At 45.1% G+C, this 17,839-nt stretch overlaps 1 protein-coding gene across 6 annotated transcripts in view; it reads left to right on the forward strand.

The window, feature by feature from the left end:
- SFMBT1 (Scm like with four mbt domains 1) overlaps positions 1 to 17,839 on the forward strand; it is a 96,383-nt gene that overhangs the window by 6,333 nt on the left and 72,211 nt on the right. For all 6 annotated transcript variants that reach the window (XR_008451698.1, XR_008451699.1, XM_054076779.1 and 3 more), the window contains one exon: positions 15,768 to 17,772. The gene's annotated coding sequence lies outside the window, so the exon portion shown is untranslated. The remainder of the gene's footprint in view (positions 1 to 15,767; positions 17,773 to 17,839) is intronic.

A 17,839-nucleotide genomic window follows, 5' to 3' on the forward strand; every position in this document is an offset into this window, starting at 1 on the left:
TCACTCTTCAGCTGCAGCTAGCGCGCACTTGGTGAGACACAGAGCCTCTCAGGCATTTTGGAGCAGTGAGCCCCAAGTATAAAAAAAGCATGAAATGGGATGAATTCTGATAGGTCTTCACCGCATACCCAGGTATAGGTGTAGTTAATGTAGAAAGACATCCTGGCTAGAGAACAGAAACAGAGTGCAGTGATACTGCTTGAAAAAATGTCATGTCCAGTCTCCAGGATTTGGATTTTACAGGAGGACATTGGTGGCAGAGATCTTTCCTTTTAAAATATAAGAACAAAAACTGAGCATTAGTGGTTTCTTTCTACACGTCTGCCTTAGAGCTACGTTTTGATCTTTAGGATTTAAGTCGGTAACAAGGCTTATGCCCATTGCAAATGTGAACTCAGGAGTCCCCAATTAGGAGACGCAGTTACGATGCGTGGGTTCCCCTGCCAAGGACCTGGCATCCCTGCCAGTGCTCTGTTCTTACTTCAATCTGATGAATGTTAAGAACTTCTTAATATCAGAAACCTTAATTGTTCTGTTTCAGAGAAGGTTCTGCGAGGCTGTGGACTGTGGGGCTGGGAGTGCTGAGCAAAGCTCTCTGCTCCTGGCACTCTGACCCTCGAGCTGCCTCGCGGTTGGTGCCCGCTCGCTTCCCTTCTCAAACAGCCCAGTCTCAGCATTTTAGTCTGCATCGCCGCTCTGTTGGACACCTTCTTATGTCAGCTTTCCTATAGGTGCAAGCCAAGTGACTGCTACAAATTATGAGGACTCTTTTGTGCTTTGCCCCGTTTCAAAGTCCCTTTGTCCCTTAGCCGTACCCGCTCTCTTTTTGCATTTAAGCAATATGGTTTGGGGCTTTTTTGCTGTGATCTGACTCTTTTGAGGGGTTATCAGTGTTTGTTCCCAGTTGAAATTCTTATCCAGCTTCTATAGCTCAACTTCCTCGGTGTAAACCATCCTGCGAGGCTACATCTCTGTTATCAGGTCTGCCTCAACCCCTAAGGGAGGGCATCCCTGGTCAGACTCTGCCCTGACTCATGCGATTTTATGCTCTTATGCAGCACAGCCCACCCAAAACCCAACACACCTGATGTGTCTGGGCAGAAACGTAACACCAGCCTCAACAGCAACGGTTAGACAAAAGCTAGTGGTCTACAGGGAACTCATCTGCGGGATGAGCCACTCATCTGGGATGAGCCTCCTAGTTTGCAATTCTTTACAGCTTTATGCCGTCCACTGAATGAGAGTCCTTCACCAGCTCCCAGATATTTCCTTTACAAGAAAATTGACTGGCAGGAACATATTTTTTGTCTGTCACTGTGGGTGAGGTGCCGCCAGCGACTCCTGTAGTTCCCCAACTGAAAAAGCATGAGAAAGCAAACATTCACTGGCATTGTGAAGGGGGACAAAAATGAGGTAGATTTCTGGTTTTTTCATACAGCTCACCAGGGAACATTTCTTCCTATCCCTTTCTTGTTTTTTCTTCTGGAGTGGACAAGGTTGTCTTCCTTGACACTGGCCTTGCATCGCAGCAACCATCCTACTCCCTGGTCAGAGCAAAAGAGCTGCTGTGGTCTGGTGTCAGTCCAGCCTCATCGAGACTTCAGTGGCCACAACCAAACTGTGATTACATAGAGATCCTTTTTTTTTTTGCCCTCGCTGTTGAGAAATGCCGAGTGATGTACGCTCAGTGGTGGCAAGAGCATTCACACGTGTTTCATTGTACTCTGGTACCCTGGTTTCCATGGCTACCGCAGAAATTGCAGGTTTGCTATACAAATTCGTAAGAGAGATTCAGAACATCAGCTCGTATGCTACAGCCTCCTGAACCTTCTCCTCCTCTCCTGGGCTCAAACGCGCTTCTCTTTGTCAGGGGCTATAAAGTTGGACTCCATCGGGTCTTTGCCACTGCTGGGCTGCTTTTGGGGGAACTCAGCGCACACACCAGGTTGCCCCTCGTGCTGCTCACGGTTGTCAAGTTTTTGAGCGGGGAAGCTGATCGGCATTTTGATGTACAGCTGAAGTGCCTGGGGGGATGTTTCTTCTCCAGTGCTTGGCTCTCCTGCCACTCCCCAAGTGTAAAGCAAGCGAGTAAAGGTGTGTTTTAGCAGGTGTTCCTGGAGCTTTATGCTGAAAAGCTGCAGGTAGAACATAAAACCCAGCCAGAACAGATAAAAGAAAGCCCATCCAGGCCAGTGCCTGTTGTGACTGCAGACTGACAGCAGGGTCCATAGGGAAGATTACAGGAATGCAGAAGCCTCCAAAATACTCTCCTTGTACCTAAGTAGCTGCAGCTCTGCTTTCCTGAGTCGATGGTGTCTGTGTTTCTTTGCTTAGTGATTTTTTTCCTAGTTGTGTTTGAACTTCTATCCAGTTTAGCCTCTGCGACAGCCCGGCAATGGGCTTCATAGCTTGGCTACGCACTGGGTGACGAAATCCCCTTCAGCTGTGTCTTTCTCAGCATTAGCAGTCGTGGAATCATAGAATAGTTTGGGGTTGGTTGGAAGGGACCTTAAAGATCATGCCATTCCAGCCCCCCTGCCATGGGCAGGGACACCTCCCACTGGATCAGGCTGCCCAAGTCCTAGTTCATTACATCATTCCACAACCAGAAGCCATTCTGTAACTGTGATTTTTGCCCATCTTCGTGTCCTTTCCACTTCTAGTAAATCCTTTCTGAAAGGGATGGTGATAAGAACAGCTCGTGGTTGTCAAGATGCAGACACATTGTGGGTGTCCCGTGTCTTTCCTAGTAAATCCCAGTATCTAGATTGTTCCTGAGCACTGAGCTGCCGCTGTCAGGAGACCAAGTTTTCATTCTTCTCTGGTAGTTACAAAGGCAAAGCCCATCACTCCGTGTGCTGGCACAGCTGTCTGTTTTGAGAACTCTGCCAAACTCCTTCCTTGGGACCAGCCCATTGCCTGACATGTTTTGTTCAATGAGGTCTCCTCAGTTGCTTTTGGATCTGAGGAGACATCCTCAGCCAGGAGACTAGACCAGCCTTTGGACTTGTGAGGCAGATGTTTTCATTCACGCTCAGTTTTAGGTTCCTTTCCATGAAATTACTTGTATCAACGTGATCTTTCTTGAAGGCCTGGTCTTTCACCAGCCGTTGGTGGACAGGGTGGGACTCTGCGCTCCTGTTCTCTCCTGGTCATGAGTCAGCTGCTGTCAAGGTATGTTTCAGGTGAGCACTTCTGCACTATGGTCTACTTTGGTGGTCCCCCAGAAATGCCATCCCACAATACTTTGCCTCCTTGACTACTGCATGTCTTCTGAAAGGAATCCTGATCCAAAAGTGAGGATGGGAGATCCTAATACCAGAAATGCCATCCTCTGCCGGATTTAAGTCCAGCTTTGAATTTTAGGCCATCTGTTGACTATCATTTATTTGAAGCAGAAGATATACTGAAGTAGACAATTCTGGTGCTCTTATAAGATTGTCCTGTTGTACCTAGTCATCAAAAATTGTGCAGGGTGTTAATTACAAAGGCAGGCTTGTCCCATTACAGCTTCTAATACTGAAGTAATGTGGTCACAAAACACAGACTCCATACCTTGAAATCACCGAGTGCCTGCGTTACGCCTGGCACATTCAGCCAACCAAGGAGCGTGTTTATCTGGTGACAATCAAGTCGATAGAGTGTGTTATTACACTTGAGTGTGCTATTGCAGTTATGAAATAGCTTTCCCAAGGTTTATAAAATAGCTATTTTTCAACAACATTTTGCATCCTGCCGCCATGAAAAAGAGATCATGAGGACTTTTAAAAGGTCTGTTAGCAACGTACTTATTTAGTTAAGCATTGTAATTTGGTAAATGAACTCAAAAAAATCATGAATAAAACATGAAACAGATTAAGGAAGATGAATGGAGTGTTGAGAGAAGATCCAAAATCTGTTTTGGCTAATGCTCAGAGCATTAATTCTCTAGAACTGCCTTCTTCACACACTCTTGGCTGAACCTGCTCCGTCCATTCAGATATCTACACTGCTGCGGGAAAGTTTCTTCTATATTTTCATCTATTACCAACTTGCAATTGAGGGGGAGTCACCACCTCGGATGGCTTCCAAGATACATAATTCTAGCGGGTAAAGAAATTTAACTCTGCCCCATGAAGTCACACAGCACATGTTTAAGATGGTTGAATGTTTCGTTGCCAAATTAAAATAAATTACATTAGGGATGTGGGAGTTTTAATGTTTTCGTGGTAGATCTAAGTGTAAATGTCTTTGCAATATTGAATACTTAAAAGTTTCTTTCAAGTGAAATTTTAATTCTGACTTGGATCACTTGCATGACCCTATAAGTAACATGATTTCAGTTTTAGTTGTCTAGAATATTTTTCTTTTGGCACTGACGATATTGTTCCTTGGGGTTTTATTTCATTTTGTGTGTTCTGACTAAATCTGTTGAACCAGGACAAAACCGTGGACTGTTTCTTAGCAGTTTGACAATATATAACATTGACCTTGCTAAGAAGCAAGGGTATCCATTCTCTGTTTCCCAAGATTAAGAGCATCACCAGATTTACTCTCCAGCATTACTGCTCCCTCCCCTAATAGTGTATTTTGTGAATTTGTCCTCCAAGTTTAATGGAGGACAGTGCCAGCAATCTGGAAAATCTGGCAACATCACTCATTGTAAAAAGCCTATTTACATATGTTAAATATGCCCTGCTAAAAACTAACAACTAGACAACCCCGAACACCCCGGCAGCGCTGAACCTCTCAGGTGCTCACACGGCACTCAGCACGCCTTTGCTCTTTGGTGAGGTTAATTTATGCAGCTGACTCAGCTAAAAATCGCGGTGAGGAAAACAGATCCAGATGTTTTCTGTAAAGCACCGAGTTCTTTGGACAGGGACATTTGCCACCACTGCAGAAAATAATTAAGCATTGAGTCAGGCCAAAAAAACATCTACTATAATAACCTGTCTCTGGCCCAGAGGAACAGCATAAAGACGGCGAACTTATGGCCAGGGGAACAGCATAAAGACGGAGCAGGCATATGGTGATGCTACTCAAAATACCCTGCCACTCGTCAGTCATCTGCAGTGTAAATTTTTCCTAATCCAGTGCCTGTTTCAAAGAGCGTTGACTGAGTTTTCTTCCATTAATCTGTAAGTTTTGAATCCCTATAAACACTTGCATTTAAAGCCTCCTGTGGCAAAAAGGTCCAATGATGTGGAAAGGACCTTCGTCCAGTTTATCCTGGCCGTCTGCCTGGAGCGATGGTTCTGGGAGATGGATTGCGTGGTGGAAGGTGTAGAGCAACTCTTATTGAACTTCTTGGGCTGCTTTTCATAGAATCATAGAATTGTTTGATTGGAAAAGACCTTTGAGATCGTTGAGTCCAACCATCCCTGTCCACTACTAAACCATCCCTGAGCACCTCATCTACCCCTCTTTCAAACTCCTCCAGGGATGGGGACTCCACCACCTCCCCGGGCGGCCTCTGCCGGTGCCCGAGAACCCTTTTGGTGAAGAAATTTTTGGAGGCACGTAAGGGAGATGTCCACACAGCAAGCTTTGAAAGCAGGAGTAATTCATGTTTGATGAGCGCACAGTAGCTGGGAAGCAAACACCAAGGATTTGGATGAGCTCTGGTCTCCTCACTGCATTTTCTTTCTTCCGAGTGTTTGCAGCCTAGTCTCTTTAAAATTAAATACACTTGCGGTTTGAAACAACGGGTGGGTGTTCAGGTTGGGCTGGAGAGAGTGCAGGACCTAAGAAAATGCAGAGTAGTTTTAAATCCAGGTTGTGCCATGGGATTGAGCTGCTGCTGTATGCAAAATCCATTTTGGACACTTGTTTCTCCAGCAGTTGCCACTCTCCACAGCAGCTCCTGCCTGCACTACTCTTGCATATTGATCCCCGTTATAATTTATCAATGTTACATCTGCCCCATTCTGTACTCTGATTGAATTAGCATCCTATTAACCCCAGCTGGCTGTCAGACAAAGGAAATGTCTGATCTTATTTTTAATATAAGACATGCCCTCTGCTCTGCCGCACGTCCAAGGAGTGATAAGGATGTAGTTTTGATAGGATTCTTGCATTTCTCCAAGGATTTGTTGAAAATCTGGTGGCTTGGTAGTTGAATATTAGATTATTAAATTGCACAGTGCAGTGTCGAGATATGTCTACAAGCTACAAAGCATTTGCTGAAGAGTTGTCCACTCCGTTGTGCTTCTTGAGAGCGATTCTTTCACAGTAGCCCCTCTCCAGCGATGCCCCAGCAGCAGGAGGACCTCAAGAAGGCCACCCCTTCAATCTCTTAGCACAGTCAGGCCAGTGGAAACTGTCCCCTCTTCAGGATGAATGCCAAACCGGGTTTGGCAGCCCTTCGAGAAGTACTGGCAAAACCGGAATTCCCGGTGTTCAAAGGATTCCTTACACTCGTACCTATATCTGGTCATGTTCCAATAGGGATTACAAGTCCTTACTCCTCGAATGTTCTTTTAAACGAAATAATGATTTGCTGTTTTATGTTGAGGATGTTTGGGGAATCATCAAAATCCCTGCTTACTTGCTATTGTGTTAATATTTGCCATTTTCCTTCAAAAGGCAGCCAGTTTTCTGCAATCTTCCCTCAAAATCAGGTTGCTTAACAGCTTAAAGTCTTAAAATCAGCATGTACCCATTTTGTCCTCTTGGACCATTTTATACTTTCTACTAAACAGTAATAAAACAAAACTGAAATACAAGATTTTATTTAATGTTCATAATTTAACTGTGCGTCCTTCAGGTCGGGCTCAGTTAATCTCTGGATTTCAGTGTCTTTGCCTGTAAAACTCATTTATACCGCACAAGGCTCTCACTTGAGAAAACCCCAAACCAGAAACTTTTTGAACTAGGTACATTCATTTTCTGCTACTGATGGAAAAAACCAAATAGCTTCAGACCACTAAGCAGCTGCAACCTTTTCTGTAGACCATATTTATCTGATATTAGCTGAATTGTGTATTGCACTTTCAAGAAACGGAAAGAAATCCCTGCTCTAGAGCAGATGTCTGCAATGCCTTTAAATGTCAGGCAGCTCTCGCCGGCTCAAAAATTAATTGTGCACCCACCACGAGGAAGTGAGCAGGTTGAAGCACTCGTAATATTGAGCTCTGTCAGGTTATTAGGTTTTCACCTCAGGAAATTCAGCTTGAAATGCCATGTAACCTACCTTAGCTGGTCACGCCGGAGCCTGTATGCAACATACACAAAAAGTTAATAAAAATACATCAGGTCCCCCCCACTGACAGCTCTTTAATTACCAGCCGTTTGTGGCTCACTCAGAGGAACAGCATGTTGTCCTCTTGGGGCTTCGTTAGTACCATCTAATTTTGGCTATGTCGAGGTTTATTTTGTGGTCAGTCCTTTGAAAACAGAAAACCCAAATATAATAAAAATATAACCTGTAGTGTAATAACTGTCAGGCTATACTGCTTTACTGAAATCAGACCTTCCAGCCTGGGTTTTCGCATGCTTATAGATGCTGTTTTCTTGTTGCTTCAAAATATTTTCAGGATAAGAAGGAAAAAAAAACCTTAAGTTTGCTTTGTTCTTCAGCAGAGTGTGATGTCCAAGGCTTTTGGCTGCTCTATCACGACAGACCTATGGAGGATTGTAGGCGTGCTCAGAGGTTTAATCCCTCTCCTTTCGTCCCCAGCACAGCTCACAGATTTATTTGTTCCCCCGGTCAAGCCAAAAGTTAGTGAGCACCAGTGAGCATTACAGAAATGCAGCGTTTGTGGCTGATTGAAGGTGGGAAAGCGTCAGCTGTGATGCAGTTCTTCCTTCTTCTCCCTTAATTTGGGGCGTCATTCTAGCCAGTGATGTTTAAATAACCAGATCTCATCCTGTGTTGGGAAAGAATGAGATTGAGGTGAGAGACTCCTTAAAACAAAGCTCATTGAAGCCTCTGATAGATACTTGGGCCTCTTCTGCCATCATATTTTTTGGTTTTCCTTACTCAGCATGATAATCGCAGCAGCCTCTGGATTTATATACTGGAAGGAGATTAACACATGCACAACACTGTCTTTCAGAAGGTGCAATTTATGTTTATCATCCTCCTGCTGCTAGTGCCATCTATTGAGTTCCAGCTGCTGCCTTTTTACCTACGCCCGCTGCAGAGGGAGGCCGAGTCAAAGAAAAGGTCCGGATCCTTATGAATGGCTCACCACTCTTGAAATCTCTTTCAGAATCAGGACGGTGGCTCTGTGCTGGAGCCGTGATCTTCCAGCCCAGGGTCCAGAGGAGGCTACAAGGATGATCCGAGGGCTGGAGCACCTCGCATACAAGGACAGGCTGAGAGAGGGGCTTGTTCAGCCTGGAGAAGAGAAGGCTCTGAGGAGACCTTATAGTGACCTTCCAATACCTGAAGGGGCTACAGGAAAGCTGGAGAGGGGCTGTTTACAAAGACTTGTCGTGATAGGATGAGGGGGAATGGCTGTAAACTGGAGAGGGGCAGATTTAGACTGGACATTGGGAGGAATTTCATCACGATGAGAGGGGTGAGGCCCTGGCCCAGGTTGCCCAGGGAAGTTGTGGCTGCTCCATCCCTGGAGGGGTTCCAGGCCAGGTTGGATGGGCCTTGGGCAGCCTGGTCTGGTGGGAGGCGTCCCTGCCCATGGCAGGGGAGTGGAATGAGATAATCTTTAAGGTCCCTTCCAACCCAAAAAATTCTATGATTCTGTGATTCTCATCATTTGTTCCACTTGGTCAGCCTTGTTTTTCAGCTCGTGGTCGCTTAGTAAGGACGGCAGCCCTGAGTAACCGGGCGCTTTATCTTTGGAGATGGATCTCTTCTGAGTTGTCTGTTTAGACTCGATTTTGCTGGGAAGGAACTGGGTGCAGAGTGAAATATTTGTTTTCCAGGATATGTCTGTATGTCGCTGCTTAATGGCTTGAAATCTTCTTTCAGCCAAAAACTGTACTTTAGAAAATCTTCCTGTAACTGAGGATGTTACTGATGTCTATATAATAGAGGAAGAGAATATGTGCACCTTATAGATGTAATTAGTCACCTACCCCCCTTTTTTTTTTCTCCATCTTTCATGATGAAAGCAAATTCTAACTTTCTTTTCTGCCTCTTTTCCCAAATTCAACCTGGCAGGTGAAGGTTCACCACAGGAATTAACGCCAACTGATTTCTCTGGGGATTCCTTAGCATCGATTGCTGACTTAGAATTTTTTTTCCCCTAGTTTAAGGTTTCATTGAAAAAAAGGACATTCATTTGTAGTTTGCTAAACTTAAGAAGCAGAAAAATGCAAGTTGAAACAGAGAAGCGCTATCCAAATCAAGCCATTACATTTCACTGATTCCAGAAGTCGTAGCATCTTTTTGAGACATTTGCACTATTATAGTCCTTGTGGAGGAGACAAACGCTTTAGTTAAGCCAGCTGTCAGGTTTAGTGAAGCTGAGCAGTATATTACCCTCCGTGCCCAGCGGCACGCTAGTAACGTCAGAGCTCTGCCGCAGATCGTGTGTAAATGGTACCTTGTTCAAGTGTTACATCTTCACGTCTAGAGACATCAGCATCGCTCGGTGCCTGCTGTATTTCCTGAAAGTTTACAACAGCCAGTTCAACTTCTCGCGTAAAAATTAGTGCAAGGATGTTGGCACAGATGCTCATAAAGTGAGTTTGAAACCCTAAGAAGGCCAGATGTTGTTACACTCTGCGTCCTACTTACTCATCCTCCTTCCCACCGAATGCTCTAACTATACAGACCAACATCCTCATTTGAGCTTCTTTTAATCGGGGAGGTCAGGAAAGCAGCCACAATGACATATTCCTGACTGTGAAGGGGAACAAATGTGTGCTTTCCAGGCATCCATCTATTCAGTGACTGTGACAGAGCCTCCAAAGGCAGACAGCATCATGTTCGCCACAGCCTTTCTCCATGAGAAATAAATCATCCCTTCAAGGGCCTTTCCTAAGGAAGCACAGGTCAGTGAACTCTGTATCACGAATCAAAATTGCCACCTTCTAGGACAGTCATCAATACTAGATCATGATGATGATGGGTGTAAACTGGAGAGGGGCAGATTTAGACTGGACATTAGGAAGAATTTCTTCACCATGAGGGTGGTGAGGCCCTGGCACAGGTTTCCCAGGGAAGCTGTGGCTGCCCCATCCCTGGAGGGGTTCAAGGCCACGTTGGATGGGCCTTGGGCAGCCTGAGCCAGTGGGATGTCCCTGCCCATGGCAGAGGGGTTGGAACTGGATGATCCTTAAGGTCTCTCCCAACCCAAACTACTCTATGATTCTATGACAGTATGGAAGTTGTCCCACCTTGATAAGAAAATGAGCTTTGCCTCTGTATTCTGTTTGGGTAAAATAGATTTGCGGCGGTGTTTTGGGTTTGTTAGTACCAAAGAGTCAGTGCGGGTCGGTGAGCAAGCTGGATTGTCATGTGTCGGTGTGAAACAGAATTGCTGGCTGCGTCTTCAGCAGCAGCGAGCCCAGGGAGTCAGAAGAACCCTTCTCAGCCCAGCCAGGCTTCTCTGCTGCACCGCCAAAGGGAGATTCGGGGTGCTGGTGTGAAGCACACTCGCAGCAAACAGCTCCTGGGAGTAGCCACTGCTCCTTGGCTCCTCCAGCCCTTGGAGAAACACGTTGCACAGTGAAAGGAAATATTTTTTTCTACCTTTTATGTCCTCTAGCAGACATCAAAAGTGATTTCCTAAGATTAGTGCAGTATAAAATTTTAACTTGCTTTGTATAGCTTCGCTCTGTTTAGACAGGAAGGGGTTTTCTCCACTCTAGTACGATGTGCTTCGGTAAAAGCAATTTTATCCTTTTATCAGCAGCAGCTTGGGATGGGCATAATATTTACAAATGATGCCATGAACAAGTTATGCAAATCACCCAAATGAGAACCAGTAAGCTTTTATATCCTGCCAAACACTCGTGTATTGTAGAAATGCCACGTTTTACAGTCAATTTGAGAAATGTTTTAGAGACTTTAAAACATTAGTGCCCTATTTTTCACATTGCTCAACATATACAGCAGAGTTCATTAGTACCATGAGCCCAACGATACAACCTTTGGAATACAAAGTAAAATAGCCGTAATAAATTTTAGAAACATAAGTGACTTTGAAAAGCTTCTTGGAACTTCATAATACTGACATTTTTTTTTAAGGATCTTGTCTAAAATTGAAAACCTATATAAGTGCAAAGAGGCAATCTGTGCCTTTCGACGAGTATAAAAATACCATTTCTTAGTGCATGTAAATGAGCCGTTATAAAATAAATCAGCAAAAAGTAATGGATTCTCCTAATATATTAAGCTTTCCAAAGGACTCCTCTACACTGTAGAATTTACTGGTGTCTGAACAGAGCTAAGGATCAGCGACTGCACGGCCACTTTTGCTGTGATTTTGAACATTGTTCACATTCCCTTTGGCTGTTTCCTGAAGAGTCGCAGTTTTCGGGGGTTCTGACTACCCAAATAGGGTTCCTGGGAGCCACACCCCCAAGGGAGATTTGCAGGACCCCCCGACTTTCCTAATTCACTGTGCATCTCCTAGTGAAACACCAACAAAGGCAATTCCGCTTGTCAGTGTCTACACTATCGCTATCCCATTTTGGAGTGACTTATCTGTATTTAAAGACACTATTGAATTATTTGTAAGCTTTTACTTTTCCAGCTCACAGAGTGTGTGTGGATTCCTGGATTGAAAAACAGCATAAGTTTTCCCTTGGAAAGAAAATTGCTCCACTTAATCCACAAAACTATCCTCCGAAATCAAAGGAAGAAATAAAGGAATGTCCTTGCGGGGTGTGAATAGACAGCAGCAAAGATTTAACTGATAGGCAATGAAAAATCTGTGGGAAATGTAAAATAATAACTATAAAAAACGTATCTCCATGATTTTTTCAATCAAAAAAATGGTTTCATGCCATAGTAAAATCCTTACAAGAGCTTTCCACCCTCCTTGTAAAGAACTAGTACAAAAGGCTTATTTTTTTAAAGCTCTTCTAAGTCTTCATCTTTGTGCCAGACTTTACTTAAAAGGTTAGAGTGACAATAATTATTTCTGGTGTTTGTGTGCTGAGCGCAGTGCCCTTGTTTTGTGTAGGGCTGGCGGTTTGTGTCTCTGTTTTTAGCAGTGAACTGTTTACTGCTGGGTAAGAGCAGAGCTGGTGATTTTCTAACCTTGGTTTTGCAGGAATTGGTTTTTTGTTCAGGCACACAACGATTTTGTTTTGATGGCAACCGTGACAGAAGCACCTGCGCTGAGTTTCTGGGCTGGATGGAGCCCTGGCCAGGCCCTGCCTGCAGAGGGGACAAGGGGAGGGTATCTGAGAGCTAGGAGGAGATGCAGGGGGTTAAGTTTGCGGTGGAGAAGAGGGGTGAGGGATGCCTGTCCATGAGGGAAAATGGGCACTAATATAATATTGCTTCATTTCATAATTCACTGTAGGATGAGAGTGGCATTTCCTCATGTCCATGAGGGAAAACGTGCGTGCGGGGTATCGGCACAGGTAGCAGGTGAGGGGATGGGAGGCAGCAACCGTGGCTGCGGAGGCTGGAGGTGTGCCCACTGGAACCTCCTGCAAGCAGAACCCATCCCATTCCAGATCCTTCTCCTCGGCCTCTGCAGTTCTCCGTCTCTGGCAGCTCGCTGTGCTGGGCACAGAGGGAACCGGGTCCCTCTGGGGCTGCCGCTGAGACCACCCAACTGGGGCAAACAGCACATTTGGGTCAAAGCGCTTTCCCTCAGTTTGGGGCACCGAGGGGATTTGTGCTGGTGTTTCAGTTTGCTTCGTTTCATTTGGGTGTAAATCCGGAATGATTACTTTCCACACACTTTGAGTGGAATACCACACAATGGTATTAAAAATTGTACCTCCTTGTCCCCTGTGGGACCTTAGGGCCTCTCTTCCTGCATCTTCCCTGCATTTTTCCTTGTTGAGGAGACATAGAATCATAGAATGTCCTCAGTTGGAGGGGACCTACAGGGATCATCGAGTCCAACTCCTGTCCCTGCACAGGACAGCCCCAACATTCACACTGTGTGGCTGAGGGCATTGGCCAAATGCTTCTGGACTATTATCAGCCTTGGCGCCGTGCCTGCTTCCCTGGGGAGCTGTTCCAGTGCTCCACCACCCTCTGAGTGAAGGACCTTTTCCTAATGTCCAACCTAACCCTCCCCTGGCACATCTTCTGCCGTTCCCTCAGGCCCTCTCATTGGTCGCCAGAGAGAAAGCGCACAAGTCCACTTATTTTTAAAGCAGATTGAGCTGCGAGTGCTCAGAAGAGCGAGAGAGATGTAGTGAGGAGACCAGAGCTCATCCTGCCGTTCCCTCGGGTCGTGTCATTGGTTGCCAGAGCCTGCACGGGGGTGTCGGGTGTTTCTGGCCCAGCCTGAAACCCCTTGCATCACCTCCTGTCCAAGCTGCCGGCAACGTCGACACGTTTGCAATAACTTCATTCGTTAGGCCTAAGCGCTGGGGCTGAATGAAAACGTTACCGCTGCTATGAAGCACCCCACAAGTTTTTTTTGGCATTGGGAAAGCAGCTATTATGGTTCATTCTGCTGACAGGGTTCTGTTATGAGCTATTTCACCAGGGCTATGGCATGTGCGATATATATTGCGCGTGTTCCAGAGGCAGGAAGGGATGATGGATGGGCAATGTGTGGCCTGCTTTCTGCTTCTGTTGATAAGTGACTGATAAAGCTGACAAATAGCGAGATTAAGTAAACAGAGCCTACATAACTCATTCAAAGTGAATAACTGTTTACAAATTATCAATTGTTATCTACAAAAATTTTCAATTAGGAATGATGGATCCCATTCTGGTGTAGAAATAATGGGCCAGTGATGATGTGTACCAGGTATGTGAGCAGTAAAACTGGCCGTCTGACAGTGCCCATCCTCGGGACGGGGGTTGGCGAGAAACAGAGGAGAAACAAATGCTCCTTGGACCAAGGGCAGCAGTTTTTGACTCCGGCAAAGAACAGAAATCTGAGTACAATAGTGTCATCGGGATTTGGCTCCTAAATACAATCAGAATAATTGGTAGGCCCTTTTAGAAGCTATTGTAACCAGTCACTACTCGAGAGCTAATTTCCATCTCATTGCCATGAGTAGTGTTTGCAGAAAATGTAGAATGCGTAGCTTTTTATTAGAACAGGAAGAAATGGGCACTAATATAATATCGCTTCGTTTCATAATTCACTGTAGGATGAGAGTGGCAGTTCAGAGCTGTTGAGATTTTAATCTCATGTTTCTTTGTCCAGAGGAAAAAGCTGCACACAAACGATGTTAAGTTAAACAGATTCAGTTAATCAATAGCTCTGTCATATTCGTACCACATGTTAACGGTGGGGGAGGGTTTACGCTCGGCTCTGTATGATCAAGTGCTTACTTTTAATTTAGTGAGTTGTCTCTGCAACATCCTGATAACAAAACGCGGCTTCAGATTCCTGAGATAGCGCTGAGTGCCAATTGCACATCAGAGAGAAAATAACTTGGCTTGCAGTAGCCTAGATTGATCCACAAAGTAAGAGGTTATAAACTGTAATGGAAGTGCTGACACAACCAGATACACTCTGGTACAGCTCTCGGTGCAGATGGAATGCGTGGCTCTGGGGTGTCCGAGGTGGCCACTGGTGCTGGAGCAAATCTATCAGTGCAGGGGGATGAAGGTGGTAGAGCAGAGCTCAGCGGGTCTGGGTGCTCTCCCTCTTGGGGGTTTGGCACCCTCTGCTGTCCAGTTTTTGAACCAAATAAAAATTAAAATCGTACTCTGTGGGGAACATAAAAGAGCAAAGGAAACTCTTAAATCAGCAGTTTTAGTAATTAAACCCCCACACGCTTACTTGCTGCAGCAAACTGTGAATGTTTAGATGAAAAAGCGGTTTTCTTGCTTCACAATAGAAATTGTATAATTGCGTTGACTCTGTTGCTCATAAATAAGGTGACCAAGTCTTGGTTCCTAGTCCCACCATCAGTCTTCCTGACCATTGGCGCCGGATGCGAACAAAGCACAAAGGCTCAGGTCCTGCAGGGCTCTCGGAGACGCTGGGACACGGGGAGGCTTTTAGTGCCTCAGCACAGTCCCTGCACGATTGTCACAGGGTTGAAACAACCCTGACCCACTGGAAATGCAGTGCGAACGGGCAGGTTCCTGCCTAACATCTGGCGCGACTGTTCTCGCCACTCGAGCGTCTTGTGCTGCACGTGATAGCGATGAAAACCGTGTAGGGCACCTTAGGTATGTTTCAGCTATTTAGCTAAATGTTTATTCACTCTACCATTTTTTGGGAACAATTAACAAATGCTGTCCTTGGTGGTGAGATGCAGACTTCACTTCTGCAGCAGGAACACGGAGGGGCACCCGGCTCTGCAATACCTTATATAATAGGAATATAAACCTGAGAACCTCGCAAACAGGATGTCCTTTTCTATTGTGTAGCTGCCTGCATTGAATACCTGCTATATTTGATTGACAAAGGGAAAAATATTCCGTGGAGTAGGCATAGCTGCCTGTGGACAACAGCCTTTTTTTTGTTCCTTATGTATTTTGCTTTTTGAATATGCGCTCCTGCATTGTATTCAAGATCAACAGGAATTTATAAACCAGATCTGCGAAACACAAAGTGCCAGCGTAAACGGGATACCAGGAAACCGAGGCTGTACTTCCCAGTAGATGTCTTCACTGGCTTCAATTATTAAATGGTTTCACTTATGGCTTTATCAGGTTTGAGTTATCAGTCGCCTAACGTATGAAATCAATGTTGGCTTGACACTCGTAGGACAAAGCCCCTGTCTTCTGAGGGTGCAGAGACAGCCGGATCCTGACAGCCACTGCTTCATCGCTTCTTGGATTAGCTCAAGCTTGGAGCATTTAGTCTAGAGTCCAGAAGACACACATAATCCAAGACAATAAAGGCGTGTGCCTGGGAAGGTATGTTGCATGGCAGTTTGATACGTGGTGGGGAATGCCTTCCCCGTACCAGTGGGGCAGCTCTGCGGTTCTCAGGGCACCACATTCCCCCGGAGGCTGATCTCCGCGGGAGCTGACTGGCTCTGCCTCTACCCGACAAGGTGCACAGTGTTCCCAGAGCAAAACTCATTTGGGGAATGCAGCTGTTGGGTAAAGTGCCACTCGTTTCTTTTTTGTTTTACTTCACTCCAGCAGTCTCCGCTCTGCTTCCTTAACAGAGCATAAATAAATGGATTTACTAATCAACTGCTTTTCTTTCCATACTCACTCTGCTTCTCCTCACATCTTCCTAGACCTGGGAGGATAACTAAAGACTCACCATGTTTACATTTGTTTCTATTATAAACAAAAGAAAATACACTGATTTGAAGATATTTCACGTTTGGAAATAGCTTTGGTTTTCTGCTGCAACAACTGTGATCATCTAAATTGACTGCGGCTCTTCACGTTCAGTCACAACAGAAAATAAAATGGAGGAAGTGCAGAAGGCAGCACGGGGCGATTTGCATAGAGTCTTTGAAAACAAACGTCGGAGAGTGGCAACTGAAAACCAGCTTTATATTAGGCTCTTGCTGCAAATAAATGTGTTTGAGTCGAAGAAAGAAAACATGACCTTGTGGAAAAACAACCCTCACTCTAGTGTATATCTGGGGGGGGGAAGATAATAGACCATTCTTTTAAAAAGGACTTAGACATAAACCTGAGTGGTGGGAAAAAAGCTAAATAAAGCCCAGAATCCGTATTTGAGATCTCCGGTGAGGGAAGCCGTGGTACCTGGCGCTGTCTGCAGGCGGGGACGCCTGGTGCTGAGCTGTAGATTCAGCCACGGATTGGTTTCCCCGAGCGTCAACCAAGACATTGTTTTTATTGATTTATTTTGCTATCTTCCCACTGCAGTGGTAGGATGACAAAAGAACCACCTGTGGGTGTCCTAATATATCTAATGCCAGCAGAGTTTCGGGTTGAATAAAACCAATAAATCTTTCTAGGCTCAAAGGGGAAACCATGAGGTAAGTTAATTTGGGAAAATAAAGAGCATGATTTAGGACCGTCGGGTTTGTTAGGATGGATCAGACTGGTCCTCCTGGGTTACTGTCCTCTGTCCAGAGATAGTTCCTACAAGAAGACAAAATAAGCCCCCAAGCAGTTAATTGTTCATTGACCCTTGAAGGGACTGACCCTGCTTGCTGACAGTGGAGCAGGAACTCTGATACACACTGTGCTACGCGCATTAACGAGTGCTCCAAAAATTAGGTGGCTTTTCTAACAGAACTGAGATATCAAACAGCTGCTCGTGGCTGTGCTGACCACCGCGTCCATTGTGGGGTGCAGCCTGGGTTTTTCCTTATGGCAGCACAGTTAGATTTATTGTACGACATCCTGTTTAATTAAGGGAGAAAATGAATAAACATGTAAACCTCTTTAATTGCTTAATATATTCACAAATCAAGGCTAAACTAGTAGCTAGTCAAAGAAGGTGTAGAGTCCAGCACATCAGAGAACAAAATTCTCTTTCTCTACATTTCTTCCAATAGGTTTTCCTCTCTTCTCACTTCCATGAACTTGTCTGTGAGGTGCTCCTAAAAATGTATCTTAAAACATCACGCTAACTCAGGTTTCTCAGTTCAAATCTACTTCAAATCAGGGATTTTGTACTCGTTTGAACTTTCTGCTAGTAGAAGCTTACAGAGTAACACACCTCTGAGGCTGCATCGCTCTGCTTTCCCCTGAACAGGTACAGCGTGGGCTGCAGTGGATGAAGTTCCCCCCAAGAGCTGCTTTGCTGAGCCATTCTTGGAGATGAATCTAGAAAGGTTAGGTTTTGCTTTACAGGAATTTTAACCTCTGGTTTCTGTGTCGTATTTATGTGCCTAAATTTTG

This window comes from Cuculus canorus, chromosome 11, assembly GCF_017976375.1.
Source record: "Cuculus canorus isolate bCucCan1 chromosome 11, bCucCan1.pri, whole genome shotgun sequence".
In the NCBI taxonomy this organism is placed as follows: domain Eukaryota; kingdom Metazoa; phylum Chordata; class Aves; order Cuculiformes; family Cuculidae; genus Cuculus; species Cuculus canorus.